The following is a 17624-nucleotide window of genomic DNA, read 5'->3' on the forward strand; positions in this document are numbered from 1 at the left end:
ACTTAGAAGAATGAAGTGACAGAGACATCACAGATTCTTGAAGAGGCTGAGTTAGAGGTTAACTTTTTCTTGACTTTCTTTTACTTTATTTCTTCTAAATACATAGCTTTTTCCCTAAACTTTCCATGCCCTACTCTGGCGTTTCTGAAGGTATAGCTGTTTACCTTGCTGTTTCTTGACACAAGTGCTGTTCCTTAATATGGTCCATTACACTCTGCACATGCTTCTGATGGTTTACCTGAGCATGAAACTATCCCAGGAAGGCCTTTGGATGTCTGATTTATTAAGGGAATAATCCTTAAAATAATAAATTAAAACTTATGACATAACATTGAACGCTGATTGCGACTAATTATTTTCTAAGTGATATTTATTCCACACACAGTGTACTGGACATTGTTTGGATAAAAGGAAGTAGAAGGTCCCACAGTTCAGGCAAGATACAGACAGAATCTAAAGAATTACTTGTCTCAAAAGATGGTTTTCTAAAGGATCAAGTCACACTCTTAAACACTTCCTGTAAGGATGGTTGCGTCAGGACCTACTTGCCCTTTCCCCTCGGTTTTCATGTCCTCTGAACCACCGGCACATCTTAGCCTCACATCTATTTTAGGCCAAGTCTTCCATCCAAGCATCTCAGAGGAATGCCTGGGGCCCCCACTACTCGCTCTACTTCTAATACCATTCCTACCATTCTGTGGGTCCTTTTTTGACATCTCTTCAGACCCAGAGGGGAAAATTAATCCGTGTGTCCTTTTCCACTGGTCTAGTTATGTTTATATGTCCCTCCTTTATCTCTTACAACTCTTTCTGCAAACATCAATTCTGCCATGACATGCATTCACCCATAATTAGTCTTACATCTTTACCTCTCCCAGGATTCTGCAGGCTTGTCACGAATAAGCACTGGATCTTGGTCATTCAGCACTTTCTCCTACTTCTCCCCATGTTAACTAGTACATTGTCATTGTAGGCTCAATATATGTTGGACAAATAAAAGCATAAATAAATCAAAACAAGATAAAAAGCAAGAGCGTAGCTCCTAGGCCAGGGTTCTTCCCATTACACAGCATTGATGTCGTCTATAACAGACAGGACAATAGAGAACCATGATACCTGTGTACAGTTGACTTATAGGTCAAAGTTATTTCCTTAAATTGAAGGTGCACATATGAAGGGTCATGTGAGAATGACTTGGGGAACATAGAAAAATTTTTCTAATGATTCAAAAGAGCCACGTGTGGATTATTTGAGGCCTGTTCTGCTTATCTGTGGCAATGCATATTGCCAAAACTATGCATGGACCTTTATTTTTTTGCTCATCAGCTTTTGTTACTGTTTGTGTATTTAAGGTGTGGCCTAAGACAGCTCTTCTTTTTCCGATGTAAAGTAGGAAAAGAAAGGTTGGACATCCTGGCTAGGCAATGCTTTTTCTGATTCAAATACCAGTATGCATTCAAACTGATTCTTTCATTTAGAAATACTCAAGTTAATTATTCCACGTCTTCATTTCACTTTGTGCATGGATGTGCAGGAGCCTTAAGCTCATCTATTATTGTGGCTTATATTCACTCCATTCCAATTATAAGCGTAATTCAAACTAAATAAATAAATATCAACCCTCAAGCTTTGGTTTGGATGAACAATATGAAATCAACACAGCTTGTAGCTCTAATTAACTGGGTAATTGGTCTAGTGTAGACATGGCCTGTGCTTCCTTGATAGGGTATCTTCACTCGCATGCCATGGTTCCTATTAGACCTAATTAAGCCCCCCTGCTACTTTAAACTGAGGGTGTCCTCAGAATGAGTGTTGCGTCTATTAAATTTAATTACTTCCCTCTGTGGATCAAGTGCCTAAGACGCTGCTATTCAAAGGAGGCTATTACTAAGCACGGCTGCTCCTGAACTGGAACATACACTTGTGAAACAACTCCCCACTTCTCAACACCATGGTTCCGACTGGGTGTGTGAAGTTCTTACATGAGTTTATTCTTTCTTAGGAAATATGCTCTATGGATGAACATGGGTACATCCCTCTTCAAGTTCTTTCTTTCCTTCCTTTCTTTCCTTCCTTCCTTCTTTCCTTCCTTCCTTCCTTTCTTTTTTTCTTGCATGCCTCCTATGAACATTTATCATTTTCTTCTACTTGACTGGCATTTCAACAGGGGAATGGCATATCTATTGTGGGCATATCATGGCTAATGGCTGCTGGTACATGGGCCTTGAGGCTATATATGCTTTTTCAATAATTAATTTATTAGTAACATCCCTAAGGATGTTGTAATAGAAATCGAAAGGTCATGGAAAAAGGAATATTACAACAGAGAATTATGCCGGCTGTATACCCAGATCTATTATTACAAACACTTTTAACTCAGATAATTGAGCTCTGGGGTATAGGATCACTTGAACGTTCATTTTGGGACTGTCCCAACTTCATTTCACTGATCTTCAGATGCTTTTATAAGCAATCTTAAAACTGAGGATTTATCTAAAGATTTCAACCCACATTAGAAAACTAGAACAAACACATTACTCTATTTTCTGTTAATAAGAACACTTTCTTGAAATTAAAATACTTGAGTGCAGCCTCTATTGGCCATTGACGAGCTGGGTGACTTTGGAAAAACTTCTTTGCTAGAATGAAGGAGAGAATTGTAATTCCTGCCTTACCAAACTTACAAGGTTAACAGGATGAATGCTCTGAAATTTCCACATTATATTAATTCGAGATACCACTATTCCTAAAAATATATAAGATCAAGACAAGAAAATAGCAGAGATGAGGCTAAGCCATTTTGCACATTCCATCAAAAATATCCATCTCATAAATAAACTTTGGGGACATGATTTTGAAGTGTTTTGACTGTTTTTTTTGACCCAACTAAAGTGGTGTTTTGGCATCCCTAAGACAGCATTTAATATACCAGGTATTTTTTTTACTTTTTATTACTTTCTTTCAGGTAATAGCACAAGCCAGAACACTAATTATCGAAAGCACAGAGATCAAATTACTTGGGTAAGTTCTCAGACAAGTACTTACATATGATCTAGATGTTTAACTGAAAATGTCTGTGCCCAATTCCCGCACCTGCGCCATGTTCTCCAGCTGGTTTCTGCCACTGCTCTTTCAAATTTTGCTATGTTGTCATAGCTCTGGGTTGTAAATTATTCAAAATACAGTTAAAATAAGGCAATTTAGTTAATGTGAGACGTGTCTTTGATCCTTGACATTTAGCAAGGAAAGATATCTTTTTTTTTTAAGGAAAGGTATCTTCTCCATTTTATAAAGAAGTGTTCAAAGTCTGTTTTTTCTCAAGAATAAAAAATGATGGTGGAAGTAAGAAGGAAGGAGAAAGATCTGTCCCATGAAAGACACGTCTTTAATTCCTTCCTTCCCTTGAGAACAGGACTAACACCTGCTGGAAGCTTAAAAAAACTAAAGAAAGCAATAATAGTAATGAGAACGATGGCTAATATTAATTCAGTGTTTGTATACACTAGGAAACATATGTTTTCTAATTAAATCATCTGATCAACCTTACCTGGTAGGTAGAATTTTTAACCTGACTTTACAAATGAAGAAATAAAGACTTAGAGGGGTCAATGAATTGCTCGATATCACACACTAGGGTTCAAATTCAGGGTTTGAATTTGGAAGTCAATATGCACTTGTAATTTCTACATAGTATCACAAGACTAGCAAAATTCCACTACATACAACTTGATCTGAGTTCTCCAATAATGGAATGAGCTTATCAGCATAAGAATTCTTTTCAGAGAAACTGAACTTTACAGATTAACAAGCTTGAAGTTACTTTGTGGATCAGGAAATCAGACCTGCAAAGTGGTTTTTTATCATCACAAAGTGGGTTAGAAGCAGAGATGAGTAGAAGCCAGGTCTCCTGCTTCAATCTAGTGATCTTGTCATCACACCCTATGTTTTTCGTAGTTGATGCTGGAAGAGTATTTATAAGGATGTTATAGAGGTGTTTGCACTAGGAACGGAGCAGTGGGCTGTGTCAGCCCGGATTTCTGCCTGTCCACCTAGCTTTTCTCTCCCTCCTATAATTGATGCTAGCCCCCTGATGACAGGAATAAGTGATAGGAATTGGCAAATGTTCTTGTCTATTTTCTACACAACAGTGATTGGCCTCCAATCAGAGTCCCTCCCTGATATCGATCCATTCAGAGACACCACATGTTTACCACTGAAGTTGCTAAATTGTGTTTTTTTTTTAAAAAACTTACATCCAGTAGAAGGAAATTGAGGCTGTGTACAAAAAGAAATAGAAATGAGAGAAGGTCAGAGAAAATTCTGGCACCATTCAGTCCTGGGTTCTAAGTCCTGAATTCATTCATTGTTTGGTTCTTTATTTAATTCCACAAATGACACCTTTATTCCCCCTTGACAGAATAGGTCAATTAATTTTGCTTTTCTTTAAGGACATTTGAATTATGCTGAAGCCTTTTTGCAACTGGAAAACAGAGGCCTAACTACAAAACAGGGAAGGCTGACCCTTGAGTTGTCTTCAAAGTTTCCGTGAGTCGTGAATCCTTCACCTATCATGTTCCGTGATTCACTACCAGGGTCTACTCCACGGATTCATGGAAGCCTCCGAGAAGGCAAGTTGAGCCACCACTTTGCTATGAAGTTAAGTAAAAACCCTCCAACACAGAGCCCTGGAAAGGGAGTTGAAAAGTGAATCTTCATCTTCGTGAAGTATTTAGCTTTCTTTGGGGGAATTAAAAACTATACAGCAAGAACTCTTTCTTTTATACCACTAACAAGTGGCATCCAAATGAAGAATTGTATAAGAAAAATCTTGTTTTCTGCAGAAAACTCCTCTGTGACATTATGCACCTGGTTATATCCTGCCAAATGCTTATTTACTGTCATGTAGACCAGGGAGCTGATGTAGCTATTTATTGTGCCTGAAATTCAGTTGTATTTTTTTTTTGCTACTGCTTGGAAACAAGTCTTTGAAATTCTGAAGCCAATAGTCAACACAGCCAAAAAAAATATGAGCTTTTCAAATAATTGCAAAATTTTTGGTTCAGAATATTCACTTGCTTTGAAGAACAATTTTCAGATCGGTTGATGATTAGCAATTCACATAAACACAGAAAGACCAACAAGTACAAGGATTCACAGACAAGGACAATTACATAAAGTGTGATAAAATGGGGTAGTCTCAGGGAGTATAAAATTAGCAAAGCTTAAATATTGCCTACCAATTAAAAAATGCCAAATATATGTTGCTAGTTCTACGTTACTTTTCATGTTAAACTGAAAAGAAAGTGGTACTAAAAATACTATGAAGGTTGTCATTAGGGACAATAAAACCCAGCTAAGGTATTAGTCATAACAGATACTGTATTATTAATCTTTATGTTGAATTGCGGTCACACTGTCACTTAGACATTTAAAATGTTCCAAGCTTTTATATCTGTAATTATTCTCAGAGAGGAACATAACAGAGCAGGAATTTCCAGAAGCTGTCAGATACTCAAGAGGTGACCCTCTTTAGACCACTGACGTGGTGAATTGAAAGTTTTTCAAAGTATTGAAGAAGTGCCTAAAGAATGTGTCCATTCCACTTGATGATGGGCTTATCCAGCTGTCTGTAACTTTCAGCCACTGACTTTGTATCAAGACTTGAGAACAATGGAGTGACCTTATGAAGGTCAAGGCATACAGGGAATTATTGAAGAGATTGATTATGCATCAGACTTAGTGCGGGATTATGTCTAATTTTCTTAAGTGCCACTTAGGCAATAAATAGCCCAGAAAGAAACCCATGACATACTAAACACCTGACATTCCTCTGCTCAGCCTTCCAAATATATGCAGTCGTTGCAAAAACATTAAGTCATTTCAAGCCAAGACTGGGAATAAAATTCTGTTTTCAATTGCCTTACTGTTCCAATGTGAGTCTTTCTCCTCTTTTAATAATGAAACCTTATGTTTATAAAAAAACTGTAAACTGAAAAGAAAATTAAAAACCAATTTATGCTTCTCATACTTCCCTAGATAATTAGTAATTAAAAACAAGGTTCAGCATCAAAATGTCAGATAACACTTTTTCTAGGCATTCACAGACTTTGAATAGTGGTGTCCTTTCAAGAAAACACTATTCAAAATAACAAGGGCAGACTGTCACTAGGAAAAGATCCATTACCTTTCTACCCTTCCCCCTTTCTTTAATGCTTTCTGAAAAAATATAGTGGTAATAGGTAATTTATCTACCTCATTCTAAGCCACCCCTCTTTGGAGGCATCATTTTTTCCCCACTGTCACACTTTTGTGTATCTTTCATGCATGGAGCCTTCTTCATCACTGAATAGAGATACATATTAAAAACACTGAATAGACAAAACAGATGAAAACTAAGGACTTAGATGAAAAGTAAATTCAACAAAACGTACAGTCAAAATTTTAGAAAATGATGTAAATATACACACATGAATCTTTAGTTTCAATTATTAGGATGATCCAATATTTTTTGTCTTTATGAGATTGCGTCTCAAATTATCAGGCATTCTGAGGATAATAAATATGATATCATCAGATAGAATTTTATGATAGAACCCGGGATAAAGTAGGTTTTCATGTCAATTTTTAAGGATGCTTGAGGCGTAAAGAATTTTTTGCTTGGGACGTTGTATCACCCCCATCCCCCCGTCATCACCATCAGCCATTCATTCCTTTATTTATTTAATAGTTACTATTTCTGTGCTCAACACTTTACATACATTATTTTATTACCTTGACGTAGAAGTAGGAAGAAGAGATGACAAGTCCATAGGTAAGCGGTAAAATTATCTAAAATTTTCATAAGAAGTAAAGAGAGATAAACAAGTACTGAATCTGTATACCACAGAGGTGTGGGCTAGAATCCAAGATTTGAACCCAAGCATTTTAAGATTCTTGCTTTCAACCTTGCTTTCAATATCTCAAATGCTATGTGAAAATTTCTTCATTGTATTTACTTATTGTTCAGGAATCATTGTGGGTACAAAGAACACAGGTTACATCTGTTAAGTGTGAAAATTTCTTCATGTAAAAATTCTTCAACAGTATACTGCCACTCATAGAGTAAGGAATACTGATGTCTGCAAACTCCTCAAGACTTGGAAAGTTGGCTCGGCGCCTGTGGCTCAAGCAGCTAAGGCACCAGCCACATACACCTAAGGTGGCGGGTTCAAATCCCCAGCCCGGGCCCGCCAAACAGCGATGGCTGCAACCAAAAAATGGCCAGGCGTTGTGGCGGGTGCCTGTAGTCCCAGCTACTTGGGAGGCGGAGGCAGGAGACTCGCTTGAGCCCAGGAGTTGGAGGTTGCTGTGAGCGTGATGCCATGGCACTCTACCCAGGGGGATAGCTTGAGGCTCCGTCTCAAAAAAAAAAAAAAAAAAAAGACTTGGAAAGTTGCTTAAGAACAAAGCTTTTTCCTAAGCATCTCCCATGGTGGCCAAGCACATGTACTGATGCTAAATAATTTTTAATTAATTAATATTTTAACTAAGTAAATCAAGTATAAGGTTTAAAGAATTCAGTAGTGCCAAGTACTTAGAATAAACACCAGAGTTTCTTGACACCCAAAGCACCCCTGTCTTGGAGAGGAGAAACTTTCTTCTGAATCTTGCTTTTAAATACCAAATAATAGGCTTATATTGGTATCCCTGAGCAGATACACGTAGACTGATACTATTTACTAAATTTTCTATTGTGTCCCGTGAGGACTGCAACTCTCTTGCAATCTCCCTTCCCGACTTTTGCGTTTTAAATGTAATGATATCACAATCTTTCCTTAATGGCATGTTCAGCATTTCAAATATGATGACATCACAATAAATATTGTTCAATTACTGTGTCATAGTTCACTATGATGACACTTTCTTCTTTGTTATTCTCCTTTTCCCTGAAGTTAAACATTTTTAATTTCTATGGGTTAATAGTCTGCGGCCAAGTTCTTGCACACCATTCAACAGACTTAAAAAATCCTCTTAATGCAATATTCACATAGCCAGACCTGTCAGAAAATCTGTCAATGTCATTTTTTCCTCTGCAAATATCCTCTCTGGGGTCGCTTTCTTACTGTTCCAAATTATACCAACTGATTTTATCCAAACCTGTTGCCAGGCTTTTATCATAGAATTTCTTCGGAACTCTTTTAATCTCTCTCTCGAGATTCTTTAGATTCTATGTTTCGCCTTTCTTATTTTCTTTCTCATTATTTTTGGAATGTACTCTACATTCAGTTCCTTAAAAAGGCACATAGAAGGAGACTGTTTCAGCCAGTGAATATCTCAAAGCATTGCCACCTTTACACTCAAATCTATTAATGTATTCTGTCATATTATTTGAGTAATAATATTATTGTTACTTGAGTAATTATTATTATTTGAGTAATAATATTATTTGAGAAAATAAATAAATAAAATAAATAAATAAATAAATGAATGAATTAAAAAAATCATTTCTTTATGAATTTTTAAGGGTTGTTTGATCCTATGTTTTCTTCCAGTGTGGCTGACAGCCTGATGCTATGCTGATTTTCTTTTCTTCATATAACACTTTTAAATTTTTAATATCTGGAAGATTTCAAGATACTCTTTTTATAAGCAATATTTTGAAAAAAAAATAATCATGACCGCACGTGACAGAGTAAATCTTTTTGCCTTCATTTTCCTGGATACTTGGTGGGTACCATTGGTATGGAGACTTTTCTTTCAGCGCTGGTATTGTTTTCCTCTGTATTTTATCCCTTGATTTCCTTCCCATTATTTTTTCTGTTGTCTCGTTCTGGAACATCTCTTAGAAGTATATTGGACTGCCTGACAAACTCACTCAATTTTCTTGTATGTTTTCTACTATGTCCTTAACATGCATCCCTCTAATTTTCAGGAAAATTCCTGATTTATATGTTATTAAAAATTTATAGCTGTTTTGAAATTTATCTAATCATTTGTTAATTTCTGAGATTCTTATCTTGTTCTGTAATTGCAGCTTATGGAGCTTTTGTGTAGCTTCCTCTGCCTTTATTGGGGGATTTCCTTAAAGATGCAGATTATATATCCCGTGAAGTTGTCTACTTTGAGGAAATCTTGTTCCTCTTTAGTTTTATTGTTGGTGGTTTTGCTTTTTCTTTTTAAAAAGTATGTCCATTTGGTCATCTCTGACCTTGGAACATCTCTTCAAATGTGTGACCAACTCTAGCTATTTGTTTGTATGTCACCTGATGCTTCCAAATGTCAATATCTACATATCTCTCCTCTCAGGTGGTTCACTTTGGTCAGAGAAAGATGCTCCTATATCATTCCTTGAAAATAAGGGACCTTCTAAAAATCAGGAAAGAAGTAAGAGCTGAAGTCCCACAATTCAGCATATAGCATCCGCCTTCCTGAGATCTTGAGTAAGGAGTAGCTAATTGAATTACTTCAGAAATTCAGTTTCCCATCTTACGGAATTTTGAAGTTATCTGACTGTGATTAATGGAAGTAACAATATTGGGTTTTCTTCCTCTTTGGAAAGACTTTCAAACAGGACCTCTTTTTATCATATCCACAGCAACTTCAACTATACTGTGCTTTGAAGCTTTTGGCCCTCTAAGAGCTCTGTGGAGCAAATCAGCATTTACCTTGTTAATATTACCTTCATATGTTAAGGAAATTTGATAATTTCTGATTTTCTATTTAGTCTATTATCAGGCTTTCTGCTTCCCAATTCTAATATTGTGATTTGAAAAAATTAATTTCTCGGCCAGGTGTGGTGGCTCACACCTGTAATCCTAGCACTCTGGGAGTCCCAGGCAGGTGGATTGCTTGATCTCACAAGTTTGAGACCAGCCTGAGCAAAAGCAAGACCCCGTCTCTACTAAAATAGAAAAACTGAGGCAAGAGGATAGCTTGAGCCCAAGAGTTGGAGGTTGCTTCAGCTATGATGCCATGGCACTCTACCTAGGGCAACAGCTGTCTCTGAGACTCTGCCTCAAATAAATTTAATTTCTCTTATTTATCAAATCCAATGTTTACATTTCTGTTTCCTGTTTCCTTCAATATAGGAAGAAAAGTGCATAATTTTTTTCTCTACAACCAAGAAACTAACAGCCTGCTAAGTATAAGATGGTTCTATAAATGAGTAAGTGGAGTAATAAATGGTTATAAATATCAGTGTAATCTTTGGTTTGGTGGTTATTGTAATGATTCAAATACTTTGCTAAAAAACTGAGTATTAAACCACAATAGGATAGCAAAATCAGTCAGATTATTCTCTTTTATTTCCAACAAAGCTTTCTTTATAAGTTTACAGAAGATGCTAAAACTAACCAGTGGGTATGGTAAACTTCAATGGGAAAATTTTATGAAGAAAATTGATGGCTCAGTAAATATAGTGCTCAAATTTAAATATACCTAAGAGCTCATATGTTAATCTTAAGCACTTTAGCCATCTCAGGCAACTCTATCCATCCAATTATTCAGAATGCAAAGATATGTTACTACTTACTCTACTATCTATACAGATGATTCCATCTGTGAACACAGAATACTGCTTTACATTCTGTATCACACTCTAGGAATTGTACTCGACAAATTTGCATAATTCAGGCAATGACACTTTCTGACTGGTAACAATTGGTAATTCCTAGTTTTTCATAACAGAATCTAGCATCAAATTTATCACAGATTAAAAAAGATATGGCACCCATGATAACTTTTGATGGAATAAAGGTATTACAGAAAAATGATTTTAGAATTAATTATATAAAACAGTGTTAATACAATCAGGAAGTGTAAACTGTAATACTATATATATCATAGATTTTGGGGAGTCCACAGTTTTAGAGGATCATTATACTCCAATTTAAGCAGGGGTTAAACCTTATAAGCGTGCATAAAGCTCAAACATGCTCTTTAATGATAAAAAACACTGGTAACATCTATAACAACTATTTGACATTATAGCATGTATTGTTCACTTAATATTAATATTAAATTAGCCAATTTAATATTATCAGATAAACAATTAATAAGTCAAAACCAACATTTTTAGGACGTTCATGAAAAGAGAGCTCCGCCATGACAGAATATTAGCATTTTTCAGAAGCAATGGTCTTAAGCTGAGTATTTACAGAAGTTAGGTTTGAATGGAAATATTTAAAACAAGTCTTTCAGGAAACAAAAGTGACTGGGATAGGACAAAATTTATAACAGTGACTTAGGCTTGATGGACATAGTGAGACAAAGGTCTTTAAATAATCCTTGGTAAATAAATTGTTTGATAAGCAAGCAGGTTGTTCAGACAAGAAACCACTTACCTCCGATAAACTTATTTTTGAGAATTCCTCCAAGGGGGGGGGAAACTATTCATATGTAGCTTTATCTTTCATGGGAAAGGAATTTCAGAAAACATAACTACGGTATCTTAACCTAGGTGGTCTAACTTCTTTTCTTATCTAGACAAAGTTTCCTGAACAAAAACTAATTAATTGTGACACAGGTATCTCACATGTTTTTCTTTAAAATAATGTGCTTTTGTAGTGTATTGCTTTATTTCAGGCTCTCAGAGATACATTCCAATTTCTCTGAACACTATAATGTATTCTTTGCCAAAGAATATTGAGGGAAAAGCTGACATTAGCAAAATGGCAACTTCAAGCTCCTGTCATCCAACTAAAACACTGGAAATCAAGAGGAAACTGATAGAGCCAACTTTGTCAGAACTCTGGAAAATAGTGGAAGGTTTATATTATCCAAGCAAAACTGAATCAAGAAAGGTAACTTCAAATGATAGAAAAACATTATGACATTTTTACTTGCATTTTCCCCACCCTCCCTGGCGTGACATAAGTCTTGAAGAGACTACCTTGTGTTCCCAGTGTAGAGCCCCAGATCATTTTTCTGGAGGGAGTAAAGACCTTGTTCCCAAATTATTGTGTATTTTTGTTCCAACCAGTCTGTGAGATATCTGAAGGGTTGATGCAAGACACTTATCTTTGTTTTATCTATTTCTAAACTTAGGCTGGGAAAGTGATGGGTATCACTCAAAACACTACAAGGTAAACTACAAAACCAGATATCTAGGACAAATGAATACAGTCAAATATATAATAGACTGCCTAAAGCTTGGGAGCAAAATGTGGAAGAGGTTTCAGAAAAAATTAGGACATTCAAAAAGACTTGTGTGTACAGGGAATTTAAAAATCCAAATTAGACTATTGGTGGGAATGCAAACTAGTATAACCTCTATACTTCCTTTAGTTCTTTAGAAACTATAAACTATAGTTTCTTTAGTTCTGTGAAGTACCTCAAAGAACTAAAAGTAGACTTACCATTTGATCCAGCAATCCCACTACTAGGTATTTACCTAAAGGGAAAAAAAGATGTTTTGTCATAAAGACTCTGCACTCAGATGTTTACAGCAGCACAGGTCACAATTGCAAAGATACAGAAACAACCTAAAAGTCCATCAGTACATAGGTAAATAGAACGTGGTGTATGTATACCAAGGAGTACTCCATAGCCATTAAGAAATGGAGATCTAATATCTTTTGTGACAACCTGGATGAAATTAGAGCGATCATCCTTCTAAGTGAAGTATAGCAAGAATGGAGAAACAAAAACCATGTGTACTAAATACCAATTCGGTACTAGTCAATCAACACTTCAAATGACCATATTGCCCAAAGCAATTTTCAGACTCAATGTAATTCCTATCAAAATGCCAATGGCATTTTCACAGAGTTAGAAATAATAGTCCTAAAATTCATATGGAGCCAAAAGAGAGCCTGAATCAACATTAGATGATTCACTTATGTGACTATATGGAGCTAAAATTCAAAAGAAATCAAGTAGGTGAGACGGGGAAGGAAGGGTAGGCTAAGTTCACACCTAACAGTGATAATGCACACATTCTGGGTGAAGGGCACATTTATAATTTTGACATAAAATGTACAAAAGCAAATTATGTAGCCAAAATGTGTGTACCCTTGTAATAGTCTGAAATGTAAAATAAAATAAATGGAAAAACATTCCATGCTCACTGGTCAGTAGAATTAATATTGTGAAAATGACCATATTGCCCTAAGTAATTTTCAGATTCAGTGTAATTCCTAACAAAATGCCAATGTCATTTTCACAGAGTTAGAAATCATAACCCTAAAATTCATATGGAGCCAATAGCTAGCCTGAATAGATAAAGCAATACTAAGAAAAAGAGTAAGACTGGAGGCATCACATTACTCAACTTCAAATTATACCTAGGGTAATAGTAACCAAAATAGCGTGGTACTGGTATAAAAGTAGAAGCATAGATTAATGGAATAAATCCAGAAGTAGATAAATAGGATAAATCCAGAAGTAAAATCAGACACCGACAATCAACTGACTTAGACAAAGAAGACCAACACATGTGCTGGGAAAGGATGCACTGAATAGTGCCGGGAAAATTAAATAGCCATATGCAGGAGAATGAAACTGGATCCCTATCTCTTACTATATGTAAAATTAGCTTAAGATTGATTGACTATTTAAATATAAGACCTGAAACTGTATAAATCCTAAAGGAAAACCTTGGAAAAACTCTTCTGAACATTGGTCTAGGCCAAGAATTCAAGACCAAGACCGCTGAGGCATATACAATAAAATAAAATAAAAACAAAAATAGACAAATGGGACTTAAACTAAAAGGTTTCTTCATAGCAGAAGAAATAATCAGAAGTGTAAACAGACAACCTACAGAATAGGTGAAAATATTCCAAAACCATGTGTCTGACAAAGAACTCAATCCAGATTCTATAAGGAACGAAAACAACTCAGTAAAAGAAAAGCAAACAACCCAGTTAAAAAGTGAGCAAATGAAATGAGTAGAGATTTTGCAAAAGAAGATGTATAAATATCAAAAAAATATATGAACAAAATCCTCAAAGTCCCTAATCATCAGAGAAATGCAAATTAAAACCACAGTGAAGTACCACTGTACTTCACTAAAATAAACAAGACTTTATCTAATTCTAAAGCTTTTGCATTTTAAATGACACAGTCAAGAAAGTTAAAATAGAACCCCTGAGTGGAAAAAAATGATTTGTAAATCATAAGTCTGATAAATGTCTGGTATCTAAAATATATGAATTATCCCTCATCAGAGAAATACAAATCAAAACCACCATGAGATATCACCTAGCCCCAGTAAGATTAGCCCACATCACAAAGTCTCAAAGTTGCAGATGCTGGCACAGATGTGGAGAGAGGGGGACACTTTTACACTGTTGGTGGGACTGCAAACTAATATGGTGTCTTTGAAAAGAAGTATGGTGAATCCTCAAAGAACTCAAATTAGATCTCCAAATTGACTCTGCAATCCCATTACTAGGCATCTATCTACCCAGAAGAAAAAAAGAATCATTTTATCACAAGGTCATTTGCTCTAGATTATTTATTGCAGCTCAATTTACAATTGCCAAGATATGGAAACAACTTAAATGCCCATCAACCCAGAAATGAATTAACAAACTGTGGTATACATATACCATGGAATGCTATTCAGCCCTAAATAAGATGGTGACATCACATAGTTTGTATTAACTTGAGTTGAAACACTTTCTTCTCAGTAAAGCATCACAAGAATGGAAAAGCAAATATCCAATGTACTCAATGCTAATATGAAGCCGGTAGATGATCTAATTCATGCTTACATAGGAGAAAAACTCAAATCAATTCAAGTAGGGGGGAGGGAGAAAAAGGGAGAGGGTTTAGGGTGCTCCCACTGAATGGGCACAATGTAGGAGGTATATGGCATACTTTTTGGGAGAGGGACATGAGTACAAGAGGGACTCTACCTAACAAATTCAAATATGGTGAGTTGGTTGTTTGTACTTTCACATTAACCTGAAAATAAAATAAAATAAAATAAAATAAAATAAAATAAAATATACTTGCATCTCCACTATAAAAAGATAACCCAATTAAAACAGGGGAAAGAATTAATAGAAATTTTGTTAATGAATGTATGTAAATGGCCAACAAATGCACACAAAGATGTTCAACATCATTGGTCAATAGGGAAAAGCAAATCAAAACCACAATGTCATACAATTTCACATTTATTTAATCCTATCATCATAGAAAAACAGACAATAACAATGGTGGCAAGGATGTGGAGAAAGTTGAATTGTTCTATACTGCTGGCAAGAATGTATAATGTTGCTGACAACATGCAGAACAGCTTTTTAATGCCTCAAAAAAAGTGAAGTTAGAGTTACCGTATGACCAAGAATTCCAATTCTGGTGTGTATATCCAAGAGAACTGAAAATACGCTTGCACATAAACTTTTTCAAAAATATTCATAGTAGCATTACTTAAAATTGACAAAACATGCAAACATTATTAATGGGTATTTATTAACCTAAACATTTATTAACGGGTAAGTGGAGAGGTACATGGGGTATGAAAACTACTACTAATTTTGCTGCTACTACTAGGACCACTGAGAACTCCTCTTCTTCCTAGTACTACTAATGCAATAGAATATTCTTCAGCTATAAAAATGACTGAAGTACTAATTCATTCTATGACATAAATTATATTGTTGTAAACATTCCTATATTAAGTGGAAACAGCCACAAAGGCCACACTTTATTAACACACTATTTCATCTTTATGAATTGTCCAAAATACACACAGACAGTAGGTTAGAAGGTAGTAGAGGATGCAGGTGAGAAGATTGGAAATGAATGCTAATGGTTATTGGGTTTCTTTATGGGATGACGTAACTGTTCTGAAATTAGGTGGCTGCAAAATCTTATGATTATCCTAAAAACTTTTTAATTACATTTTAAAATGGCAAGTTTTACCAAATGTACATTTTGTGTCTCAATAATAAATAAATTATATAGAGAGAAGAAAGATGGATATTGTGCTGGATAATTTTAAACAAGACTTTATCATTCTTAAAAAGAAAACCTTTCTTTTCTACTTGCATTGTTTCACTTACGAATTTTGGAACCATGAGAACTATCTTGTAACAATCATGGGTATGTCTGGGCTGAGGATGAAGTTCACCTGCTGAAGAAGACAAGAATCTCATAAATCTTATGTGATACTAACTTTTGAGCTTGCCACTCCTGTGTCCACTATGGATCAAGACTACTTGATATATAAAATAACGAATCTCCTTATTGTTTAATCCCTTTTAGTTGGGATTTTAGTTTCCTGGGTCCTAAGAGTAATGTTATAAGGATTAAGAGGTATAAATAGCAGACATAGGATGGCATAATATTATCAACTCTAATATATAGAATTTCAGTATATGTCATAGCATTCTTTTCAACATTGTGTTATTAAGACGTTGCTAATCAGAAACGTAATGTGTACATTAAGTTTAACCATGAGTTGATTTCACAAACATGCTATTTCTCTTTGGAATTAATCACAGACCAGACATTACACATGCACTGTTAATTACCTAAATCACTTGTCATTTGTAGCAGGTGTTGTTAGTGCCCGGCCCTTATTCCTCAGGCCTTACTATTTTGATGTGCTTCCAACAACTTTCCACTGCCAGTAAATACGTCTTTGGACAGGAGATAGTTTGCAGAACCACAGAAAGCTATTTATCCATACTTGTGTTGTAGGATGGAAGGATCACCCTCTGAGAGCAGCTTTCAATTAATGGGTCTTAGAAATGTATGCATAAATATCTAGCTCCCTTGGCCTTCTGGGGGATAATGCAGAGGTCTGTGCTTAGCACCTTGTTTGAGTTTCATGTTGAATGGAGCTGTAGAAGTTCATATGGTTGCTGGCTTGATGTTACACTATTTGTTTCTTCTCTTCCCTATATCACTTTCCTATATCCCTACCAAAGTTCCCTGCATCTGTTAAATAAAACATTTGCTCTCAAATTCTTATCTTGGGGTCTGCTTCCAAGGAAACTCAAACTAAAGCATATACAGTATATGCAAAATCACCATTCTGAAGATATCTGGACTTATTCACAAATGCCACATTTTCAACACATCTTCACTTTCACGTCATAGGGAAGCCTGAGAAAAATCTGACATAAGAGTACTTCATGAAATTATTAATGTTATTAGTGCAAAGCACTGACTCCATGGCCGTCCCCACTTCAGCTTTGTAAAAAGTATGATTACCAACAACTTGAACATTTTATAACGAAGCTAATTAACTTTCTTATAGGAAAGTTCTCACTAATAGTGTTTTTGGAAAAAAACTATTTGATACATTCACTTGTGGAATCATATTATCAACTTGACGTACATGTCTGGTATATTTTCTCATTGGAAAAACCAAAATTCACCTGTACAAGACAAGTTTAAATCAGTGTTTTATGTATACAACAATGGGAATGGAAAAACTGAATTGGGTTGACTTGATCATCTGAAAACATTAGTATTAATTCATTCAACTGACTTGCTGAAATTATGCATTTTATAAAGGACAAGATAACTTCTTCAGAAGTTGTTTCCAGATTCGTATGACAGCTTTAAAAGGTAAAATTGATTTTTTTCTTATCACTCTAAAAATATCCTCCCCAACCTTGACATATTCAGAGAAAAATAAGGTTCTGCATTACTTCAAATGACTTTTGTAAGAAAGTATTGAA

This window comes from Otolemur garnettii, unplaced genomic scaffold, assembly GCF_000181295.1.
Source record: "Otolemur garnettii isolate 467f Iridium unplaced genomic scaffold, OtoGar3 scaffold00015, whole genome shotgun sequence".
Taxonomy (NCBI): domain Eukaryota; kingdom Metazoa; phylum Chordata; class Mammalia; order Primates; family Galagidae; genus Otolemur; species Otolemur garnettii.